Raw genomic sequence first — 24,346 nt, 5'->3', positions numbered from 1 at the left:
AGGATGCTAAGAGGCTGCGGGGTGATTTGGACAGGTTAGGTGAGTGGGTAAATGCATGGCAGATGCAGTATAATGGGATAAATGTGAGGTTATCCACTTTGGTGACAAAAACATGAAGGCAGAATATTATCTGAATGGCGGCAGATTAGGAAAAGGGGAGGTACAACGAGACCTGGGTGTCATGGTACATCAGTCATTGAAAGTTGGCATGCAGGTACAGCAGGTGGTGAAGAAGGCAAATGGTATGTTGGCCTTCATAGCTAGGGGATTTGAGTATAGGAACAGGGAGGTCTTAATCCAGTTATACAGGGCCTTGGTGAGGCCTCACCTGGAATATTGTGTTCAGTTTTGGTCTCCTAATCTGAGGAAGGACGTTCTTGCTATTGAGGGAGTGCAGTGAAGGTTCACCAGACTGATTCCCGGGATGGCAGGACTGACATATGAGGAGAGACTGGATCGACTGGGCCTGTATTCACTGGAGTTTAGAAGAATGAGAGGGGATCTCATAGAAGCATATAAAATTCTGACAGGACTGGACAGGTTAGATGTAGGAAGAATGTTCCAGATGTTGGGGAAATCCAGAACCAGGGGTCACAGTCTAAGGATAAGTGGTAAGCCATTTAGGGCCGAGATGAGGAGAAACTTCATCACTCAGAGAGTTGTTAACCTGTGGAATTCTGTACCGCAGAGAGTTGTTGATGCCAGTTCGTTAGATATATTCAAGAGGGAGTTAGATATGGCCCTTACGGCTAAAGGGATCAAGTGGTATGGAGAGAAAGCAGGAAAAGGGTACTGGAATGGATGATCAGCCATGATCTTGTTGAATGGAGGTGCGGGCTCGAGGGGCCAAATGGCCTACTCCTGCACCTATTTTCTATGTTTCTATATTTGCAATTTTCCTATCGAAAGGCACAATTCTTGAATCTAGAAAGCCCAGGAAAATTATGACTAATGCAGCAACAATGTCCTCACTTATTTCATTTAAAAACACTCGGGTGAAATCCATCAGGTCCGAGGGATTACTCTATCTTAAACCCCAATATTTTCTCCATTACCATTTTTTAACATATTAATTCCACTAATTTCCTTCCATTTACTTATTTTTAGTTTCCCTTGTACCACTGCTTCTTTGTTCTTTTCCTCCACTTGTGAACACAGATACAAGGTACTCATTTAACAAGTCTGCAATTTCCTTATTCTCTGTAATAGTTTCACCTGCAATTATCCTACATTTCCCATTAGTACTCTCTTTCTCTTAATATATTTATTAAAAAACTTTTGCTGTTAGCTCCGATATCCCTTTCAAGTTGTTCTCATATTCCTGTTTAAAACCTCCGACTGATTCTTTGTATCCCGCATTGATCTGACCTCTTTTCTGCCAGAACCTGCTGATAGAGAGATGCCTAGGGTGACACCCATAGGTGGTCTCTCTACAAATCTAATTCACTCGGTAAATATCTACAGATAGGAGAATAAATGCGGTTTTAAGAAGGTGTGTATAACTTTCGCATTGTCTGAGAAAAGTAATCACTGGGTCAAAATACAAGTACCAAATGGACTTTCTTTGATATTTACCATTGAGCACCAGTTACATATGGTTGTTAAGTGACTGCAGCACTGTTCAGACACGGAGGGCTAAAATTTCAGCTTTTAGCGATTTCGCCCATTTTTGGGCGATAATTGCGGCCAAAAAATTGTTATTAGCGCTCGGGTACCGTTACCGCCGGACCTTGTAAAATTCGCCAAACAGTGAAGAGCAATAGTGATAGTGATAAATCTGGCGTTTCACAACAGAATTTGTGTGCCGGAGCTGAAATTTGCGCTTGAAAAAAACCAGACCTCTGCACATGCGCAATTTTTTTTTCAGTTCTTTCCCCCATTTTTTTCTTCTTCCCACAATTCTGGTCAGCTGTCAGGGAGCGCCTGCACACGCGCAGTACACCCAGGGCTGAATCAACCAATTTTAGATCTCAGTCACGATGGAAGGAGATGGGAACAGGCAGAGAGCGAGGAAGTTTAATAATGAGGCCAACGAGGCCCTTGGCACTGCTGTGGAGAGGAGATGGGGAGATTTAAATCAGAGGGGTGCAGGTAAACACCTTCCAGTGGTTTTTTGGCGTATTTGGACCAGCATCGCTGAGGATGTGTCTTGTATTGACGACATCAGAAGGACCCAGACCCAGTGCCACAAGAGGTTCAATGACCATAGCAGGATCATCAGAGTAAGTAATATTTTTATTGATGCACTCCTTCATTACTTAAATTATAAATTGACACATGTTGGTATAGGTAGGCTTAGTATTGCACCTTATTTGCCATGAATGATTGTTACACATTATTAAGACTGCTTTCTGAGATCTTAAAAGGTGTTTCTGCACTTCGATGTCTTCCTCATGAGCAACGTGCAACTTCCAGAGCCTTTAAACAGAGGACTCTATTAAAAGCACATAGTATGGTATAAGTGCTTTGAGGCTATCTGTGTGTGACACAAGAGCAGATGGGCCCTCTGGTAACCATTCCCATCGTCATCTTTGCAGGGAAAGATGTCCCACAACCATCCGGAGCAGCGACGGACAAGCGGTGGTCCACCAAGAACCATGCCTCTGACAGACCTGGAGGAGCGAGTGGTTGGTCTGATCGGTGCCTCAGGGAGGGCAACTGCCATGGGGGTGCTGATCCCATTTGATAGTGAGGGTAAGTCCTGCAAAATCCCCGGGCTGGGTTGGGGCAATGTGATGCAGCGTCTCTGGACTACATATAATGGAGTAGCAGCGGTCCTTCAAATGAGCCTGTGCTATCTGACCTTACTCATGTCACCCTTCCCCTTCCCCTGCTGCTAACCACTCGTCTGTTGTTTTCTATTTCCAGATGAGGAGTCGCATACACCACATCCTCCAATGGAAGCCTCCATCCCAGTCCGTCATGTGAGGATGGAGGAGGGGGACGAGGGCGAGGCCCAGGACGAGGAACTTCCACGAGAGGAGTATACCGATCAACCTACTCCGGGGAGGTAGGGGGGCGGGGGGAGGGGGGCGCAGTGCACTCAACACCATCTTTTGCTCTGACTAGCAGCTCATCTGAGGAACAAACATTCTTGGGCTTTGAGCCATCCGAGGTCCCGAGTACAAGTGGCGTGCAGCAACGCACTACTGGGGTTGAATCCTGTATGCTGTCTCTCCGGAGGGTGAGTCAGCAAAGCGGGTCTACTGACAGACAGGCAGACGCACACCTGGACATGGTGGGACTATCCAGGGAGAGCGTCCAGCTCACCCGACAGCTCCTAGATGTATTGGATAATATTCCCGCAAGCATTGTGGCACTATCCGCGAACATGACGGAGCTCGGGTCGCAGATTGTCGGTGTGAGCCGCGAAACATCCGAGGCTGTCAATGCCCACGTGCAATTGATGGTCTCCATCTTTGACACTACAGCCCCCAGTGTCACACCCAGACCCACATCACCTCTGAGCGGCGAGGCCGAGCAAGAGGCTCGCCACTCAGAAGCCGGGCCTTCCATAACTTGAGCTTCTCCATGGATCCACACATGGTGTCTCCATTGTCTCTCCCCCTAATACAGCAGGACTTTGGCAGCCTTGCTGCACGATGTCTTGGTGCCACCTTGGGTAGGGTCATGATGCGAGGGAAGGGGGTTAGGGTGAGGGGGTGGTGGGGGGGAGGAAGGGCCAGAGGTAAAAGACATTCGGTGCAGGGGTTGTTGTTTTGTTGCTGTTTTCTTGTTGCTATTTTATAAAAGTTTTTAAAGTTTCCCAATTCACAATAATGACTAATACATTTTATTCCAGTCTTGAAATGTTTAATAAATGTTTTTCAAGTTACAATGTTTAATAAATCTTTTGCAAGTTACTGTATGTTTAATAAATTATTTTGTTCACCTTAACCATTCCTGTGCAGTGTCTCATTTGCAGAATAAGAGGGGGAATAGTCAACATGGTGGGATAGAGTGGCCAGGCAACGGTCAAACGTGCCGCTCACTCTTCAAGAAAAGCGTTGAATTATAAGCTGCTGATGTAAGGCTTTTGCAGTGGCGAAAGCTCCACGAGGCCTCCCCTGTGGTGGTGGTGGGGATTGTGGTGATGGTGGCCTGGGTTCCTCGCCAGGCCCCTTGTCCTCGTCCTCCTCATCATCCTTGTCCTCCTCCTCCTCCTCCCGTCTTTCATGAGGTGGTCCTGCAGTCCCCAGTGGCAATCCTGTTCCCTCATGATGGCTCAGTGGTGTATCATGCAGCACACCACAATGAACTCAGAGACCTGCTGAGGGGAGTATTGCAGGCAGCCTCCATAGTGGTCTAGACTTCGGAAGCACTGCTTAAGCACTCCAATTATCTTTTTGACGATGTTGTGTGTCGCTATATGGCTGTCATTATAGCAATGCTCGGCTTTTGTTTGAAGGTTCTGGAGCAGGGATCATGAGCCAGGTAGCAAGGCCATAACCTTTGTCCTCCAACATCCAGCTCTGGCCTTGTGGGTGACGCTCAAACAGGCATGGAACACTGCTTTCACGCAAGATGAAAGTATCATGGAGGCTCCCTGGATATTGGCCATTTACTGCTATGATGCGCTGAGTATGGTTGCAGACGATCTGTACGTTCATGGAGTGGAATCCCTTTCAGTTTTGGTAAACCTCTGGATTGAGTAGCAGTACTCATAGGGCGATATGCATACAGTCAATGGCACCCTGAAGCTTGGGGAAGCCAATAATTCATCCAAAGCCTACAGCCCTCTCATTCTGGGTCTCCTTGGTCATTGGGAACTTTATGAAGTCCATCCTGCGTGTGTACAGTGCAGTAGTCACCTGGCGAATGCAGCGGCATGTAGTGTACTACGGGATGGAGCATATGTCCCCTGTTGATGCCTGAAAGGAGCCGGAGTCATAGAAGGCAAGTGCCGCAGCCACCATCACCTCGACGGGCAGTGCAGTTCTGTTGCCGCTGGTAGGCTGTAGGTCTGCCTTTATGAGCTGGCATATCTCTGTGAGCACGTCTTTTCGGAAGCGCAGCCTTCTAATGCACTGTGCCTCAGAGAGCTGCAATTATGAGTGCTGTTGCTTATAAATTCATGGGGAATAAGGCCTCCTCCCTATACGTCTGCGACCTCTTCGATCACGCTCAAAATGCTCATCAATAAGCCTTCTAACTCGACGCATACAAAAAGCAACCAGGAATAATGGCTGACATAGTATAGCCCCCATTTTTTTTAAATGTTCTTAAATATCCTTTAAAATGAACTATAAACTCAGATAAAACTTCACTTTGTAAAACGCAGACTTCTTCTTCAAATCGTTTTTTGCACTGAACTTCTGCTCCACTTTCAAGATGGCGCCATTAGCACCGGGTGCGCCCTGGGTCCGACTATTTTTTTCTGGCCGGGTTTCCGGGCGGATGATCAAATGGGCGATATCGCCGAATTTTCCGCCCGGGGTGATAATGCAGTGTTGCACGCCGATTGACGTCATCAAAACGCTTTAAAAAATTGGGCGGTCGATAAGTTTTAGCACCGGTGCTAAACCAATGCCGAAATTTCCGCCTGGGCACAAAATGTTGTGCGACTCGTTTAGTGGCAAAAAAAAAAAATTCTCCTCGCCCAGGCGGAGAAACGGTCGCCAACCTGTCAAAATTATAGCCCTAAGACTACATTATGGGGCCTCGTTTCATATTTTGAGGCTTTAATGAACCTATTACATGCAGGCCACTGGCATTTCCCCACTACATTATAGTGTGGTATGCACAGTAGGCGCACAGCAGGCCTCAGCAGGGCTTGAACAAATAACATTCTGACTTAAAGATTCGATGGGCATAAGCTGAGCCAAGCTGACCTTTAATTACTGGCCTGAAGCACATTACTCATACATTCCATGACTCACATAATGTTTTATAGAACACGTTCACAAAACTTGCTGAAGTCATACCAGCACAAAGGAAAATGGTTGTGGTTGTTGGAAGTCAATCATCACAGCCCCAGGACATCGCTGCTGGAGTTCCTCAGGGCAGTGTCCTAGGCTCAACCATCTTCAGCTGCTTCATCAATGACCTTCCCTGCACCATATGGTCAGTAGTAGCAATGTTCGCTGATGATTGCACAGTGTTCAGTTCCATTCACAACTCCTCAGATAATGAAGCCGTGCAACATGCGGTAAGACTTGGACAACATCCAGAAATAAGTAACATTCGTGCCACACAAGTGCTGGCAATGACCATTTCCAACAAGCGAGAGTCTAACCACCTCGCCTTGATATTCAAAGACATTACCATTGTCAAATCGCCCATCACCAACATTCTAGGGTTTACCATTAATCAGAAACTTAACTGGACCAACAACATAAATACTGTGGCTACAAGAATATGTCAGAGGCTGGGTATTTTGCGGAGAGTATCTCACTTCCTGACTCCCCAAAGCCTTTCCACCATCTACAAGGCACAAGTTAGAAATGTGATGGAATACTCTCCACTTGCCTGGATGAGTTTAGCTCCAAAAACACTCAAGAAGCTCGACACCATCCAGGACAAAGCAGCTCACTTGATTGCACCCCATCCACCAACTTAAATATTCACACCCTCCACCACTGGCGCACCGTGGCTGCAGTGTGTACCATCTACAAGATGCACTGCAGCAACATGCCATGACCTCTCCGACAGGACCTCGCAAATCCGTGACCTCTACCACCTCGAAGGACAAGGGCAGCAGACGTATGGGAACACCACCACCTCCAAGTTCCTCTCCCAGTCACACACTGTAAGGGGATAAAAAATGATCACTGGAGTGAAGACAGACCGATGGTCACGAAAGAGGGTACTGAAGGTAGTGAATTGATCTGACACGTAAAATGGTCCAGATTAAAAGGGCTTATCAGTATTAGGAGGTTCTAAGGTATCAGGAGTTTCTCTGCTTTATGGTAGGGATTGTAATATTGACCGATTATGGAAAACTTGCTTATGTATGTAAAATATATCATACACTCGCTTACATTGGGTTAAGAGGGAAACAGCGAAGCTTGATGGGTAATAAACCATCTGTTGTGTTAACCTTAATACAGACGTACATTCTGAATAACACATCCACCAAGGGCAGTGGAGAGTCAACAGTCTGGAACATAGATTGTACCAGCATCTGAATCTTATGAGAAAGGATATTAGGATATTATGACTGGAGTTCTCTTGGGGACAGGATAAGAAAGCAGGTGTTTGGGAACAAGATAGCAAACCCTGGGAAGCAAGGTTATTCACACGTCATGAGAAATGGAGGCAAAGTTGGCACCATTGAATAACACATTCCAGAAGGGGGACATGTGATGAGAGATGGGCAGGTGGGGGGGAACCAGTCAGAGCCAGTCTGATAAGAGTCAACAAATCAATTTAATTTCGCTGATAGCAGTAGGCCAATCGATGGTTTTGTAGGAGGGTCGCACACCTCAGAAAATGTATAACTGTCATTACAAACTGTTGTTCCAGGAAGTGTTCATCGGAACCCTTCCCCTGCATATGCTTGAATAAAAACCGGTTGAACCGAAGTTTTCGTCTGAGTGATTCCGTGGTCGCTATACAGAGGCCGCGTGTCGACTCCTTATATCAGGGAGTCCACCTCGAGGAAGAGAAGTCTTCCTTCTCCCCAAACACACACCATCCTTACTTTGAAATATATTACCATTGCTTCATCATCACTGCATTAAAATCCTGGAACTCCCTTCCTAACAGCACTATGGGAGTACCTTCACCACATGGACTGCAGCAGTTCAAGAAGATGGCTCACCGTCACCTTATCAAGGGCAGTTCAGAATAGGCAATAAAATGGCTGGACTTGCCATGATGCCAACGTCCCATGAATGCATTTTTTTAAAATCATCATCATCATCATAGGCAGTCCCTCTAAAAGTGTTCTCAGGTAACTACAGTCCAATAGGGGAATTACAGTCTCAGGTGGGACAGACAGTGGTTGAAGGAAAGGGTGGGTGGGGAGTCTAGTTTGCCGCATGTTCCTTCCACTGTCTGCGCTTGATCTCTGCCTGCTCTCGGCAACGAGACTCGAGATGCTCAACGCCCTCCCGGATGCTCTTCCTCCACTTAGAGTGGTCTTGGGCTAGGGATTCCCAGATGTCAGTGGGGATGTTGCACTTTATCAAGAAGGCTTTGAGGATGTCCTTGAAACAGTTCCTCTGCCCATCTGGGGCTCGCCTGCCGTGTAGGAGTTCCGAGTAGAGCGCTTGCTTTGGGAGTCTCGTGTCGGGCATGCAGGCCATGTAATAACAATACAACATCCATATAGATGTGTGTTAAAGTACTCAAAATATATTCTGTGCTTTATTTCCAGAACAAGAATATCCTAATTCGCCATCAGCATGTCTGAGGTACTAAACAACTGAGCAGCAAGAGAATAAATATCTGAAGGTGGGTGATTTGAAGGAGGAGATGACAAGTGTAGTTTTGAACAAAGTCCAGACATTATCAGAGCATAAAGGCATGTTAATGTTGTCACTGAGCATGGGTTTGAGCAATGGAAGGTTGGATGGTCTGGAGCTGAGATGGGAGGAGAATAATAACCAACAAAGGGAGCAGTTAATAACAGCATCGGGAATAGGTGGCAGCAAAACACATACACAACCAGTACTGCATAACTTCATAAAATTAATTCATTTTTAGGATACCTTGCAGTATGTTATTATTTTATTGTATGGAAAATAAAGCATCAGCTGCCTGAAAGCCAAACAAACAAAGCAACTAATTTTGCAAAGTCCCCTGTGGGTACCTGAACAGCCCCATGACATAAAAGTTGAGGGCATCACTGGTCATGCATTGCGGATGGCTGATTGACCTTACAGATCCTTGATAGCAAGTGGACCAGCTTAGTCACAGCTCGTTTTTGAAACATGAGCCTCCACCATGCCTAGATAGCTGACTTGGCTCTAATATACCCGTTGCAGGGAATAGTACCTGAGATATGTACCCCTAAAGGCACAGATTGCTATAACTTCTTTCCTCCGACTGCCCCAACATAATATAGCCAGTAGCTATTGCACCCAATGCTCTTGGATAGAAAACTCCAAAATGCTTCCCTTCGTTGACCCATAAAGTGCAGCTCTAACCGGGAGTAAAATGCTCAATCTCTGTCACTGGTGCTGCAGAATGCTTCATTAATTCATCCTTAATTATCTCAACAAGTTAAATAGGCCTTTTTTACTTTATTTTGAAAGTGGTTGGAATGCTCAGAGCTGCACTAAAAATACATAAAGCATTCACTGAACCAGATTTTGCCGTCAGCCGCGAAGTGATGGTGCCCACAAACATTTAGCGGGCTCTGTGGTGTCGATTTGACCTTATCCAATGTTAATTTCATTCTGGCGCCATCTATAGTGGATCTCTGGTGTCCAACAACAGTGATGTCATCAAGCAGGATAAACAGCCACTCACAGTGAATAATTCTCACAGACAGCAAACCAGGAAGTAACAAGCAGGTTTTATCATTCACTTTTTAATAATTTACAGAAAATAAAATATAGATAGGGATATGCATATGGGACTAAGGTAGAAGCTGAAATATCATAAACAAATGCTAAAAAAAATAAAAATTATTTGTTATTATTTAAAATAAGTGGAATTTTTATCATGGAATGAAGAAAATAACACTTCACAAATATAAAATTAGTTTTTTGGGGCCAGAGAGGTTGTGTAGCAGTACATATGACTTAGTATGCCGTTAGAAACTCAGTTACACATCATTCAACAAGACTAACTTTTTCAAAGGTTTTTACAGCAAGAATAGAGCATAAAAAGTGGAACTTCACATAAATTCAGTGATTTCTAATTGATTTCCATCTGCGAGGACTGCAACAGCGCACCCTGTGGAGAAGCAGGGTATTACTGACAGCAGCTTCAGGATTTTCGTGTTTAAATTTGCATGTGCAGTCTCCAGAAGTTACTGTCAGTTGTACAGAGTAATGATGGCAAATGCTGACAAGTTTCACTGTCAATATCATAGCAAATTCCAGGCCATTGTTGCTTTCTCCTGAGATTTCACAGCTCTTTACTTGCATTTGCTTTTTCCAAGGGGCAGTAACCTGATGAAAATGGGTCCAAACCCAATTAAAGCTCCAGTACTGAGGCACCTGCTGCCACTGTGCCCTCCGGTGCGTCTTAAGATGTAGCTAGATGATTGCTTATGTGTTTCAAGCTGCTGTATTATTCAAACTTAATTTAACAACTGGCTGTTACTGCTTATTTCTGTGAATGACTACCTGTGAATAGACCGGATATTACTTGTCTTCTGAACCAATGTGAGCATTTGGTAGAAATCCTATGTTACAGTACAGAAATCAATAAAATGGCTTTAAATTCACCCAGTGCATGTGCACAAGATTGAGCTTCTGTTCAAAGGAAACACAGGATTGCCTATGGGAGTATGTGTTGGGCACGAAGGAAAAGCTTTTGAAGAAGACCCGAACTGTAATAATATTATATCAGTAGAATAACAGATATACAAGCATAGTTATGATACAGACAAATAGGTTGGAAGCTGAAGATGAGAGATGGATCCCCTTTCACATCAAAAGGTAAGTACAGAAAAGGAAATTCATTCAGACCACCTTTGCTCCTCCATCTATATGGAAAGCTTTTGATTATATCCCCCCAGCAGTGCAGGAGAAATGCTCAGGAAATTTCCCCAGATATGGGAGCTGCATTGTAAAATCTTATATAATATTACACATGGATGTATATGCACTGTGGGGAATGCAACAAATTCCATGGGTTTTCTGGACAAATATTGTATTTAGTAATAGCCTGTAACAAAGACCATTCAGTAGTTAATGGGTTAACTGGACAACCTTTTACCAAAATATTCCGGTTACGATAATATTATGCACTGATCTATTTTGGTAACACGGATACATCCTGTTAAATACACCCCATTAAATTTACTAATTACAATTACATGGAAATCGCTGCATTGACAACTCTGAAAAATAAAATCAGGGTGAAGGTTTTGGACTGCGATTTTCATTGGCTTTCTGTCGAAAGCAACCGTTTCAAATTATTTTAATTACATGGCCATTTTAGGAAAGTAAATTTGTCTATGCTACAAAACAGCTTACATGGTCAATGGAAAATTTCCATTACAAATGGAACATTAGCTTTGCAATATGTAATAGAGTTAAATGGAAAAAACTATAGGTTTGCATTTAGGGTTCGGATTAGGGTTGGGGTACTTTGAAGATTTTCAATGCTTTTTAGGCAATACTCGGAACATTCCAACTGATCAATTGTTCATTAGTCAGCTATATAGATGTTAACTCTCATTGTGTGGAAATATTATCCTAATTTATTACCATGTGCATCTCCCAGCGTTGTACAACAAACAAAAGAAAAGCAACAGTCACAATGTTTTTCCAGGAATCAATGAGTTACTTAGATTCTCTCTGATGAGTAGTCATTAGGGTTTTAGTACAGCCTGGCATAGATTGGAAGACGCTGTGCAAGAGTAAATGCGTAGCCACTGTTTCTTCAGGAGAGCGAGTTTTACCAATCTTGGCCAGAATCTTTGGCGGCAAATAACAATCAATCACACCTCCTATGAGGTAAACCATGGAATGCTATTCTAGGAAGTTGGACTCAACTCCAATTGGATACAATGATGCTTTATTTAAGACTTGTAAAACTTAACACATTACACTACATGAGTGATAGTTTACAGAACTAAGCAGAAAGCATATCACCTGCTCCATCCTGGATAGAAGTGTGCCTTTTGATGTTACACGATAGTTCTCTCCCTTCCTTTTGGATGTTTCCTCTCACCTCAAAATAGTTCTACATTGAACAGCCTTGCATGCTTGTCCTTTACATACCAGAAAACAGAACTACACACAGCCTAAACCAATCAGCAAGTACCACGCTTCCATTGCTTTCCTTAATGATCCTTGCTCTGATCATACCATATGCACCAATCAGATTTTTGATCATGTCCTGTCTTCCTTGCATTGTAACTGAGGTTTGTTCCAGCTTCAATAACAGCATACTGCTTCTGGCTCTACTGGTCTCTGCACAATAGTTGCTAACTATGTTAGTTACTTATAACTGCTATCGCCAAGCTTTCGAGCAAATTAACTCTTTCTTACACTATTCATACATCCAGGGAGGCCTCTGCCCATCAGACTGATGTTTGCTCCCTTTCAAGCAAGATCGTGTGACTGAGAGCAGATGGGTAGAACTTAAAAAATAATATGGTACACTCTGTTTGCATAGTATCTGCTTTCTTGAGCCTTTCAATTTTTACTCTGTAGTTTGGTTTGTATTTTAATTATTTTCTGACTTATTTTACAATCTGTCATTGAAGCATGTCTCTGTGCAAAGTTTTCATTGAAATCCTCTTCTTTTAAGTTTTAACATCGTCTGGCCTTTCTGCTTTACTTTCTCTTACTTCTCTGTGACCGGACTCACACCTTTGTTTTAGCTCTTCATAATATGACACTTTTTAAGGATGTTCCTCTCTTGGATCTTTAGGGGCCGAAATTGCCCCTTTCACTAAGACCTCTGACCGTCGGAAAGTGGCGGCGTGGAATGGTCATCGACTCTCATGGAGGGGCCGCCATTTTAGAAATTGCCCTTCCTCGGGAGTGGAGCGGTGTCCAGGACCGATCTGCCCATTTTCCCACTGCGGCGTGGACGCGTCGACCCCTTACCGTCTGGTGGGGACACCCTCGCGAAATTGCCCTCGCAAGACAGTTTTTGCTGTCGGTGCACTCTGTGTGAAATGGCGGCATGGCCGTCCTTAAAGGGAAGGGCACAACTGCCGTGGCCTCCATGTTTTTCTTGTCGGCCGACTGCCAGGTTGGTCCGACAATTATGCCCCCGGGTTCAGCTGGGCCGCCAGCAGGCAGTCTGGCACCCCCTCTTGGGTATCAGGCTGCTGGCCCGGTCAAAGCACTCCCTGGTGGCCCAGTGGACCTAACTAAAATGAATGCAGAGTTCGCAGCAGCCCTCCCCTTTAACTGAATGGGAGAGACGTTGTGATGCGCCAGCGTGATGATGTTATCTGCATGGTGCTGATGACTGACAGCTGCAGACACTCCGTCCCGCCCCAGTTCCACCCCGTTAGCGACGCCCACTGCGCTGCGCTCCCACTTTCGCCCCGATGATCTACTTCCACCCCGCTGGGAAAAAAACCCCAAGGAGCTGAATTTCACTGCAGCGGCCTGAACACTTCAAAAACGGTAGATGCGCCACGTTTCTGATGGAAGGCAGTTTCTACCCCTTAATGTTTTCCAGATTCTTCAACTGGTCTATACATTTTATTTTTTCTTATCTTTTTTTGCTCAGTGCTCTGCTGGATCTCAAACGGTTTCAAGTTTTTGGCACTTCAACATCTCTCTTATTTTTCTGCAAGCTTCTAGTCAGCTTCTTCTCTCTCCTGGGTTTCCCTCTTTGTTGTCTTACTTTTGTAGCATTCAGTCAAGGTTTTCCAGGGCCATGGGACATGTTTCTGTACAACAGTTATTTTGTTCACTGTCCTTTATTTTATTTGCATTATTATTGTGGTGATCACAGTATCCCAAACCAAGAAAGGATGTCCGCATGGGGGTGCTAAACCTGACTCCCACAGTGTTTGAACACTTCTAATTAAAGAGATCCAGCATGAATCTGTAAAAGTCAACTCATGTCTGACAAATTTTGAGTCTTTAAGAAAATAACAGAGTGTATTTATAAAGGAAATGCAGTGGATGTCGTGCATGCTGATTTTCAAAAGTTTTTTTGATAAGATGCGGAAAATGTTAGGTTTCCTTAGATGGTCTTTCGTTTTCAGTTGCGCTGGTCACTCCTGAAAGCAGACCAGATGTTTTCTGTACTCAGGAGTTCATTCTACTGTCTAACATCGAATCATGTGATTGTGTGACCCAGGGATGTAACAATGAGACCTCCCCACCCGCTATTTTAAGCACTGGACACTGTAATTCGAACCTAGATCAAATATTCAACAATCCATAAATAAGACAGGAGAATTGTTGAAGTCAATGGAAAACAAAATTGGATGGAGTATAAAACTGGCTACTGATTTATTGTGCATATTGCGCTCTTGCTGAAGATTAATTTGACCCTCAATGTGCCTATCACGGGCTCTCTTCCATCCCTTCCCCCACCTCCTTTCCCCTATTATGTCCCCTACCCCTTCACCTTCCCAGTACTGATTCCCCTTCCTACCTGCTTCACTCCCATCACTACCGCTATCTATTCCCATTTGAACGACCCACTCAGTCCTGCATCTTGTGCTCTTTCTTGCTCTGTTGCCGCTCACCTCACTTTTAATTCTCCATCCGCTCCCTGCATGAACAGATGACAAAAAGTCAGAGACACCCTCGCACTCAACTAGTTTTCATTCTCCACCTCACCTCTTATTCTCGCTTCCTACTTGTTTTCCTCAAAGCATCTATGCTTTCAAAATTCAACTTAAAAAAAATAATGAAGATAGAAACCACTTTTCTATCTACATGTATATTCCTCTCGATCTCTCTCTCTGTATTTCCCCTATCTCATGGGTAGTAGAACAGTTGAAGAAAAGTAAAGCTGATATTAGATCAGCTAAAGGGTTAATGGAAAAGAGGATAATGGACACCTCTAGTAGCAATGGTAAAAACTTTCTCAGCTACAATAAGAGTCAGAGGACCATCAAAGATTGCATTGGGCCATTGAAAGATTCTCAGGTACAAGTTTGAAAGGACTCTCAATGTATGGCAGAGACAAGTACTTCACATCAGTATTTACTTTTGAAGACAATCCCAACAGACAGCATTAAACAGTACTGTTAACAGTAAAATGATTTATATTAATATAGATGAGGACATTGTCTGAGATAAAATAAAGAATCTTAAAATAGATCAGGCTGCCAGCCCAGATCATATCCACCAGATGGCCCTTAAAGAAATGAGGCAGGTGCTATGTGAGCTCCTTGGCCGTATCATTGATCGCTTGCTGGAGTCAGGGCCTGTTCCCTCAGACTGGAAGGATTCTAACATAGTTCAATTATTTTTTTAAAGACTTGCATTTATATAGCGTCTTTCATGACCACTGGACATCCCAAAGTGCTTGACAGCCAATGAAGCACTTTTGAAGTATAGTCACTGTTGTAATGTTGTAAATGTGGCAGCCAATACGCGCTCAACAAGTTCCCACAAACAGCAATGCGATAATGACCAGATAATCTGTTTTAGTGTGTTGATTGAGGGACAAATATGGACCAGGGCACCGAAGATAACTCCCCTGCTCTTCTTCGAAATAATGCCATGGGATCTTTTACGTCCACCTGAGAGAGCAGACTAGGCCCTGGTTTAAAGTCTCATCTGAAAGACGGCACCTCCGACAGTACAACATTCTCTCAGCATGGCACTGGAGTGCCAGCCTGGATTGTGTGCTCAAGTCTCAGGAGTAGGCCTTGAACCCACAACCTCTGACTCAGAGACGAGTGCACTACCAACTGAGCCGCAACTGACACTTAAAAGGCAGAATCGGGTAACTATAGGCTCATTAGCTTGACTTCAGTAATACACAGGATGCTCAAAGGTATTATTAAAGACGCCCTATATGATCACTTAGATAGAGACGGCCTGATCCGTGATACCCAACATGGCTTCTGCAAAATAAGATGATGTGTTAAAAATTTGATAGAATCTTTTAAAGAAATCACCAGATTAGTGGATGAGGGGAACCGGTAGACATTGTGTACTTGGACTTTCAGAAAGTTTTTGATAAGGTATGTCACAAGAGTAAGGTTGCCAGCTCTGGTTTGACATATTCCTGGAGATTTGATCACGTGACATTTTCCCACTGTTTGCGAATGTTATTGCATTTACTTTAGTCGAGTGTCCCAGTTTTATCGTGAGATGCACAACATAATTTATGAATCAAAGAAAGAACACAAATCATTTAAAGATAAGTAAGGTTTATGTAAAGTCCTGATCCTGCAGTACAGACTTACACAAGACACATGCTGAAGTCAAGGTCACTCAGGACCTGCACCTTTATTTCACAGCTCTCGAATGCCGCACTTGCCCGAGACCTGCCTTTATATAGAAACATAGAAACATAGAAAATAGGTGCAGGAGTAGGCCATTCGGCCCTTCTAGCCTGCACCGCCATTCACTGAGTTCATGGCTGAACATTCAACTTCAGTACCCCATTCCTGCTTTCTCGCCATACCCCTTGATCCCCCTAGCAGTAAGGACCTCATCTAACTCCCGTGTGGTACAGGTATGCAGTGTCTCCTGCAAGTGCACCCCTGGTGGTAAGGTATGCTTGTGGTTACAGGCCATATCTAGTTACAGTCACATATAGCATGGTAAGATAGAGTTATGTACAGTAGTGTGAGATACATGACATCACCCTCCCCCAAGGTCTTATTGTCTTTAGAGATTCAGTCTCTCAGGTGGTCTACGCTCTCGCGTGGAGGGTTTTAGTTGTGGTTCAGTTGTTTGCCTTGGTGCCTGTTTTTCTTTTGGTGTGATTGCTGGTATCTCGCCTGGGCTGTCTGTTTCGTTCAGTACGATTGTTGGTATCTCGCCTGGGCTGTCTGTTGAGATTGTCCTTTCCTCAGGTTGTTCTCTCTGTCTGTCCACCAGGTGTGGTGTGAGTTCCACATTGTAGTCTGCCTCTGGTTCTGCAGTGTTGTTGGTGAATCTACTTTTTACTTGGTCTACATGCCTCCGGCAGGTTTGGCCATTGTCCATTTGTACAACCAGTAACCTGTTCCCTTCCTTGCCTGTTACTGTCCCTGCAAGCCATTTGGGACCCCTGCCATAGTTTAGCACAAACACTTTGTCCCCTATCTCATTCCACCTCCCCCTCGAATTTCGGTCATGGTACTCAGTTAGCTTCCGGCGCTTTGCCTCAACAATTTCATGCATGTCTGGGAGGATTAACGAGGGCCTAGTCTTTAAGGTCTGTTTCATCAATAGTTGCACAGGGGAACCCCAGTTAACAAATGCGGACGAGATCTGTATGCCAGCAGCAGTTGCGACAGGCGGCTCTGCAACGTGGGACCTTGGATTTTAAGCATGCCTTGTTGAATGATTTGTACTGCTTGCTCTACCTGGCCATTGGAGGCCGGCTTGAACGGTGCCGTCTTAACGTGATTTATGCCGTGGTCAACTATAAAATCTTGGAATTCTGCGCTGGTGAAGAACGGACCATTATCGCTGACCAATCTGTTAGGAATTCCATGCGTTGCAAACATGGTTCTAAGGCTCTCCACAGTGGTGAGGCGGTGCTTGAGTTTAAAATGGTGCATTCGATCCACTTTGAAAATTCATCAACGACTACGACGAACATTTTGTCCATGAATGGGCCCGCATAGTTTACGTGCACCTGTGACCATGGTTTGGTGGGCCAGGGACTCAGAGGGGCCTCCCTGGGGCCATTACGGAGTTGGGCACAAAAGGTGCACTGTTGGACGCAGAGCTCCAAGTCCGCATCAATGCCAGGCCACCAGACGTGGGATCTGGCTATGGCTTTCATGAGAATGATCCCCGGGTGCTCGTGGTGGAGCTCCTGGATAAACACCTCTCTGCCTCGCAGAGTCATAACTACTCGGCTGCCCCACATCAGGCAGTCTGCCTGTAGTGATAGTTCATGCATGCGCCTATGGAAAGGTTTGATCTCCTCGGGGCAGGCATCACGAGCCTCTGCCCAGTCACCAGTTAAAACACATCTTTTGACTAAGGATAACGTGGGGTCGCTGGTCGTTCAGGCTCTGATTTGGCGAGCCGTCATGGGCGAACCTGTGGACTCAAAGGCATTGATTGCCATGACCATCTCACAGTCCTGTTCGTCGGACCCTTCCGTGGTCTCCAGGGGCAGCCTGCTAAGCGCGTCGGCACAGTTGTCTGTGCCTGGTCTGTGCTTTATTGTGTAGTCGTAAGACGCCAGAATGAGTGTCCACCGTTGAATGCGCGGCGAGGCGTTGGCGTTTATTGCCTTGCTCTCGGATAGCAGGGACGTGAGGGGTTTGTGGTCGGTTTCTAATATGAACTTGGCCCCGAAAAGGTATTGGTGCATCTTTTTGACACCATACGTGCACGCGAGCGCCTCCTTCTCCACCATACTGTACCCGCGCTCCGCCCGCGAAAGTGACCAGGAGGCATAAGCAATGGGTTGTAATTTACCCACACCATTGACATGCTGTAAAACGCACCCGACCCCGTACGCTGACGCATCACATGTAAGAAGTAGCTTTTTACCTGGGTCCAAAAAAGCCAAAACACTGTTGGAACATAGAAGGTTGCGTGCCTTATTGAAGGCGCGTTCTTGGGCGTCCTGCCAAAACCAATCGCACCCCTTTCTGAGTAGCATGTGGAGAGGGTCCAGAAGCGTGCTCAAGTTCTGCATAAAGTTCCCAAACTAATTGAGTAGTCCGAGAAAGGCGTGCAGTTCTGAGACATTCAGGAGCCTGGGTGCCAGATGAATTGCTTCGGTTTTGGATTCGGTTGGGCGGATTCCATCAGCAGAAATCCTTCTGCCCAAAAATTCAATCTCAGGCACGAGAAATAGACACTTGGATTTCTTAACTTTTAGGCCTAGCCAATCGAATCGCTTTAGTACTTCCTCCAAATTGCGGAGATGGGAGTCAGAGTCCCTGCCCTGATGAGTATGTCGTCTTGAAACACAACCGTCCCCGGGGTGGACTTGAGCAGACTCTCCATGTTGCGCTGGAATATAGCAGCTGCCGACCTGATGCCGAATGGGCATTGATTGTACATGAAAAGGCCTCGATGTGTGTTGATGGTGGTGAGTAGTTTAGACTCTTCGGTCAGTTCTTACGTCATATACGCAGATGTGAGATCTAGTTTCGAGAAAAGTTTACCTCCAGCCAATGTGGCAAATAGGTCCTCCGCTCTGGGCAGCAGGTACTGGTCCTGTAGGAAGACTCTGTTTATCGTAGATTTGTAATCCACACAGATTCGTACGGATCCATCAGGCTTCATGACGGGGACGATGGGACTTGCCCAGTCGCTAAATTCCACGGGTGAGATGCCTTCCCGCAGAAGCCGGTCCAGTTGATGTTCAATCTTTTCCCTCATCACATAAGGCACAGCTCTAGCCTTGTGATGGACTGGTCTATCGTCCTGTGTGATGTAGATTTTAACTTTAGCCCCTTTGAAGGTGCCCACACCTGGCTGAAAGAGATGTTCAAATCAACTTAGAACTGTTGAGCAGGAGATCCGTTCCTCTGACGACAAGGCGTGAACATCATCCCATTTCCAATTTAGTTTTGCCAGCCAGCTCTCGCCAACAGTTCTGGGAGATCTACGGGGACAATCCACAGGGGAAGTCGGTTCACCGTCCCTTTGTATGTGACTGGGAGCATGGCGCTGCCAAGGACTGAGACAATTTCTTTGGTATAGGTCCTTAGTTTGGTGTCGACCCTTGTGAGTTTTGGTCTGTTGCTTTTGTGCGGCCACAGCTGTTCAAATTGTTGGACGCTCATGAGAGATTGACTCGCTCCCGTGTCCAGTTCCATGTTGACGGGTATCCCGTTGAGTAGGACCCTCATCATTTTTGGAGGCGTCCTGTTGTAAGAACAGTGGACATTGATCATGTTGACCCGCTGTACCTCGGTGTCCCGGGCACTGTCCCCACCGTCTTCTGGTCCGCTTTCCGACCCTTCCGATTCGTATACCAGCCGAGCTGCTGTTTTTCTGCACATGCAGGCCAGATGCCCTGTATAGTTGCAGCTTCTGCAAACGGCATGCTGAAATTGACACCCTCTTGATGAGTGCCTTCCCCCACATCTCCAGCACAGACTGCTTCCATTGTTTCCGAAGGATGAGCTAAGTCTGGCTGATCTCTCTTGAGCTTCTCTCAGGTTGTAGTTGATTGCTCGCATTGTGGGTTGATGAGGTGTGAACGGACGTTCATGTGACCCTTGATGGCTTCTGGTGCCGCTGCCTGCTGTTGAAGGTCTGCTCTCCTGCCTTTGTCTGTGTGTGGGGGTAGCGGCTTGTTTCACGCTGTGAACCCCTTGTTCCGATGTTTCGTTAGTTGTCGTACCCGCAGTATAGATCAACCTCGTTTCTTCTTCTCCTGCCAAGAATGTCTGTGCGACCAGTGCTGCTGCCTCTAGGGTCAAGTTCTTGGTCTCTATGAGCTTTCGGAATATGCCTGCGTGGCCTATTCCTTCAATAAAAAAGTCTCTCAGTACTTCTCTCCTTAGTTCATCGGAGAACTCACATAAACTAGCCAGCCTCCGAAGTTCTGCCACAAAGTCGGGTATGCGTTGGCCCACACAGCGTCTGTAGTTGTAGAACCTGTGTCTAGCCACGTGTAGGCTTCTCGCTGGCTTTAGGTGGTCTCTCACCAGTGTGCTCAATTCTTCAAACGACTTGCTTGCTGGTTTCTCGGGTGCCAGCAGGTCCTTCATTAAGGCGTATGTTTTCAAGCCACAGCTGGTCAAGAGATGGGCACTTCTCTTGTCTGCCTTATCGTTGCCTAACCAATCTTTGGTTACAAAGCTTTGCTGGAGCCTTTCTATAAAGTCCTCCCAATTATCTCCAGCATTGTATTTCTCATCTGAGCCGTTGGTCGCCATTCTGTGGATTCTGTGATCCCGTAACTCGTCGCCACTGTAAAGTCCTGACCCGGCAGTACAGACTTACACGAGACACATGCTGAAGTAAAGGTCACTCAGGACCTGCACCTTTAATTCACAGCTCTCGAATGCCGCACTTGCCTGAGATCTGCCTTTATATACCTGTGTGGTACAGGTATGCAGTGTCTCCTGCAAGTGCACCCCTGGTGGTAAGGTATGCTTGTGGTTATAGGTCATATCTAGTTACAGTCATGTATAGCATGGTAAGATACAGTTATGTACAGTAGTGTGAGATACATGACAGTTTAATTAAAAACTACTTCTGTGATGTTTCAATGGCATAGACCGCAATGAGAAACACAAAAGCGTCATCAAAATAAATAACTTCAAATTAGTTTTCATACATTTTTATGACTTTTTATAATACACAAGTTCTAAAATTAACTGAAACAAAAAGTAAAGCTAATTCAATTAACTAACTCCCACATCTTACAGCTGAAGTCCAGCTTCAGGGAGGTGACGTTCAGCCCTTAGAGAAAAGCTCTGAAGCTGCCTTACTCCTGTAATAAAACACATAGGCCCAGAAATCGCAGCCTCTCCAGGGCTGTATGGAGTGTGTACGGACCCGGGAAGGCATCGCCAAAGCCGGTTTTCAGCGCACAATGCACATGCACTGAAAACCAGCTTTTCCGATTTGTCAAGCTCCAGCTTGACAGGTCCTCTGCATCTCAGGAGCGAGGACATTCGCATGGCCAAGATTGCGGTATTTACCCATATCTTGCCCAGCGGATGTCCTGAAAACTCTTGCGCCTGCTAAAAGCAGGCAGATAGCCTACTTTTACAGGCGTAAGACTTTTAAAACACACAAAAACATGTTAAAATAAAATTTTAAAAACACATTTTATTGTAGATATGGAGTTCTCATTACTATTAATGAGAATGCTGTGGAATACTTTACCTGATTGGTTATCCAGTCACACATGACTGCACCTTCTGTGTGAGAACCTCGAGGACGGGAGCGCACTTCGCAGCGCGGGAAGAGAAGGCCTCCCCACCGTAATCGCAGGCTCCTCTGGGACCACCAGGTACTTTCGTAAAAATTCTCCATTCGAAGGCGTTCATCCAAAAGAAGCCTCCGACCGGAATTACAGGGCCATTATAAAACAACACACATCACAGGCTGACATGAACTCTCTTTCCCTCCAGTTTGAACATTAGAATATAAGAAATAGGAGCAGGAGTAGGCCATTTGGCCCCTTGAGCCTGCTCCGCCTTTCAATATGATCATGGCTGATCTGATCATGGGCTCAGCTCCACAGCCCAGCCCGCTGCCCATAACCATTTACTCCTTTATCGTTCAAAAATCTGTCTATCTCCACCTTAAATATATTCAATGACCCAGACTCCACAACTCTCTGGGGCAGAGAATTTCACAGATTTACAACCCTCTGAAAGAAGAAATTCCTCCTCATCTCAGTTTTAAATGGGCGACCCATTATTCTGAAACTATGCCCCCTAGTTCTAGATTCTCCCATGAGGGGAAACATCCTCTCTGCATCTACCTTGTCGAGCCCCCTCATTATCTTATATGTTTCAATAAGATCACCTCTCATTTTTCTGAACTCCAATGAGTATAGGCCCAACCTACTTCACCTTTCTTCATAAGTCAACCCCTTCATCTCAGGAATCAACCAAGTGAACCTTCTCTGAACTGCCTCCAATGCAAGTATATCCTTCCTTAAATAAGGAGACCCAAACTGTACACAGTATTCTAGGTGTGGCCTCACCAATATCAATATCATAGGCAGTCCCACCGAATCAAGGAAGACTTGCTTCCACTCTTAACATGAGTCCTTGGGTGGCTGAACATTCCAATGTGAAAACCACAGTCCCTGTCACAGGTGGGATAGATCGTTGTTGAGGGAAAGGGTGGGTGTGACAGGTTTGCCGCACACTCTTTCCGCTGCCTGCGCTTGATTTCTGCATGCTCTCGGCGATGAGACTCGAGGTGCTCAGCGCCCTCACGGAGACACTTCCTCCACTTAGGGCGGTCTTTGGCCCGGGACTCCCAAGTAACAGTGGTAAAAGTTGCACTTTTTCAGGGAGGCTTTGAGGGTGTCCCTATAACGTTTCCTCTGCCCACCTTTGGCTCGTTTACCGTGAAGGAGTTCCGAGTAGAGCGCTTGCTTTGGGAGTCTTGTGTCTGGCATGCAAACGATGTGGCCTGCCCAGCGGAGCTGATCAAGTGTGGTCAGTGCTTCAATGCTGGCGATGTTGGCCTGGTCGAGGACGCTAATGTTGGTGTGCCTGTCCTCCCAGGGGATTTGTAGGATCTTGCGGAGGCATCATTGATGGTATTTCTCCAGTGAATTGAGGGGTGTATTGTACACGGTCCATGTCTCTGAGCCATAGGGGAGGACGGGTATTACTATAGCCCTGTAGAGCATGAGTTTGGTGGCAGTTTTGAGGGCCTGGGCTTCAAACACTCTTTTCCTCAGGCGGCCGAAAGCTGCACTGGCACACTGGAGATGGTGTTGAATCTTATCGTCATTGTTTGTTCTTGTTGATAAGAGGCTCCCAAGGTATGGGAAATGGTCCACATTGTCGAGGGCCACGCCGTGGATCTTGATGACTGGGGAGGCAGTGCTGTGTGGCGAGGACAAGCTGGTGGAGGACCTTTGTCTTACGGATGTTTTGCGTAAGGCCCAAGCTTTCGTACGCCTCAGTAAATACGTCGACTATGTCCTGGAGTTCAGCCTCTGTATGTGCGCAGACGCAGGCGTTGTCCGCGTACTATAGCACGCCGAAAGAAGTTGGAGTAGTCTTGCACCTGGCCTGGAGACGGTGAAGGTTGAACAGGTTCCCACTGGTTCTGTTGTTTAATTCCACTCTAGCGGGGAGTTTGTTGACTATGAGGTGGAGCATGGCAGTGAGAAAGATTGAGAAGAGGGTTGGGGCGATGACACAGCCCTGTTTGAACCCGGTCCGGACGTGGAATTGGGTCTGTAATGGATCCGTTGTTAAGGATCATGGCCTGCATGTTGTTGTGAAGCAGGCGGAGGATGGGGACGAACTTTTGGGGGCATCCGAAACGGAGGTGGACGCTCCATAGACCCTCTCGGTTGACGGTGTCAAAAGCCTTTGTAAGTTTGAAGGCGGCCATGTATAAGGGCGGGTCCTGTTCCCTGCATTTTTCCTGCAGCTGTCGTGCTGCAAAAATCATATCCGTTGTGCCCTGTAGGGGACGAAATCCGCACTGTGACTCCGGGAGGAGCTCCTCAGCCACAGGGAGAAGACGGTTGAGGAGGACTCTAGCAACGACTGTTCCAGTGGCTGATCACAGGGAGATTCCTCTGTGTTTGCCGCAGTTGGACTTGCCCCTTTTTTAAAGATTGTCACGATCACTGCATCGCTGAGATCTCCCGACATGCTCTCCTCCCTCCAGATGAGAGAGATGAGGTCATGTATTCGCCAATACCCTGTATTGTGTACAGTTGTAGCAGGACTTCTCTGCTTTTATACTCCATCCCCCTTGCAATAAAGGCCAACATTCCATTTGCCTTCCTGATTACTTGCTGTACTTGCATACTAACTTTTTGTGTTTCATGCACAAGTACCCCAGGTCCCTCTGTACTGCAGCATTTTGGTTTTTTCTCCATTTAAATAATAATTTGCTTTTCTATTTTTTCTGCCAAATGTGGAAACCTCACACTTTCCTAATTACACTCCATCTGTCAAATTTTTGCCCACTCACTTAGCCTGCCTATAGACTCA

At 45.8% G+C, this 24,346-nt stretch overlaps 1 protein-coding gene and 1 long non-coding RNA gene across 3 annotated transcripts in view; one reads left to right on the top strand and one right to left on the bottom strand.

Moving 5' to 3' along the window:
* Positions 1-10,337, top strand: part of LOC139276024 (uncharacterized) — a 58,788-nt gene extending 48,451 nt beyond the window's left edge. Inside the window, exons 2-3 of the long non-coding RNA XR_011595804.1 lie at positions 8,321-8,397; positions 10,055-10,337. This is a non-coding gene — a long non-coding RNA (uncharacterized lncRNA). The remainder of the gene's footprint in view (positions 1-8,320; positions 8,398-10,054) is intronic.
* The window catches only part of lsamp (limbic system associated membrane protein), a 1,086,137-nt gene that overhangs the window by 229,028 nt on the left and 832,763 nt on the right, over positions 1-24,346 (bottom strand). The window lies entirely within an intron of this gene.

Source organism: Pristiophorus japonicus, chromosome 11 (genome assembly GCF_044704955.1).
Source record: "Pristiophorus japonicus isolate sPriJap1 chromosome 11, sPriJap1.hap1, whole genome shotgun sequence".
Lineage (NCBI taxonomy): Eukaryota > Metazoa > Chordata > Chondrichthyes > Pristiophoridae > Pristiophorus > Pristiophorus japonicus.
This window is presented reverse-complemented; position numbering and strand designations above follow the sequence as displayed.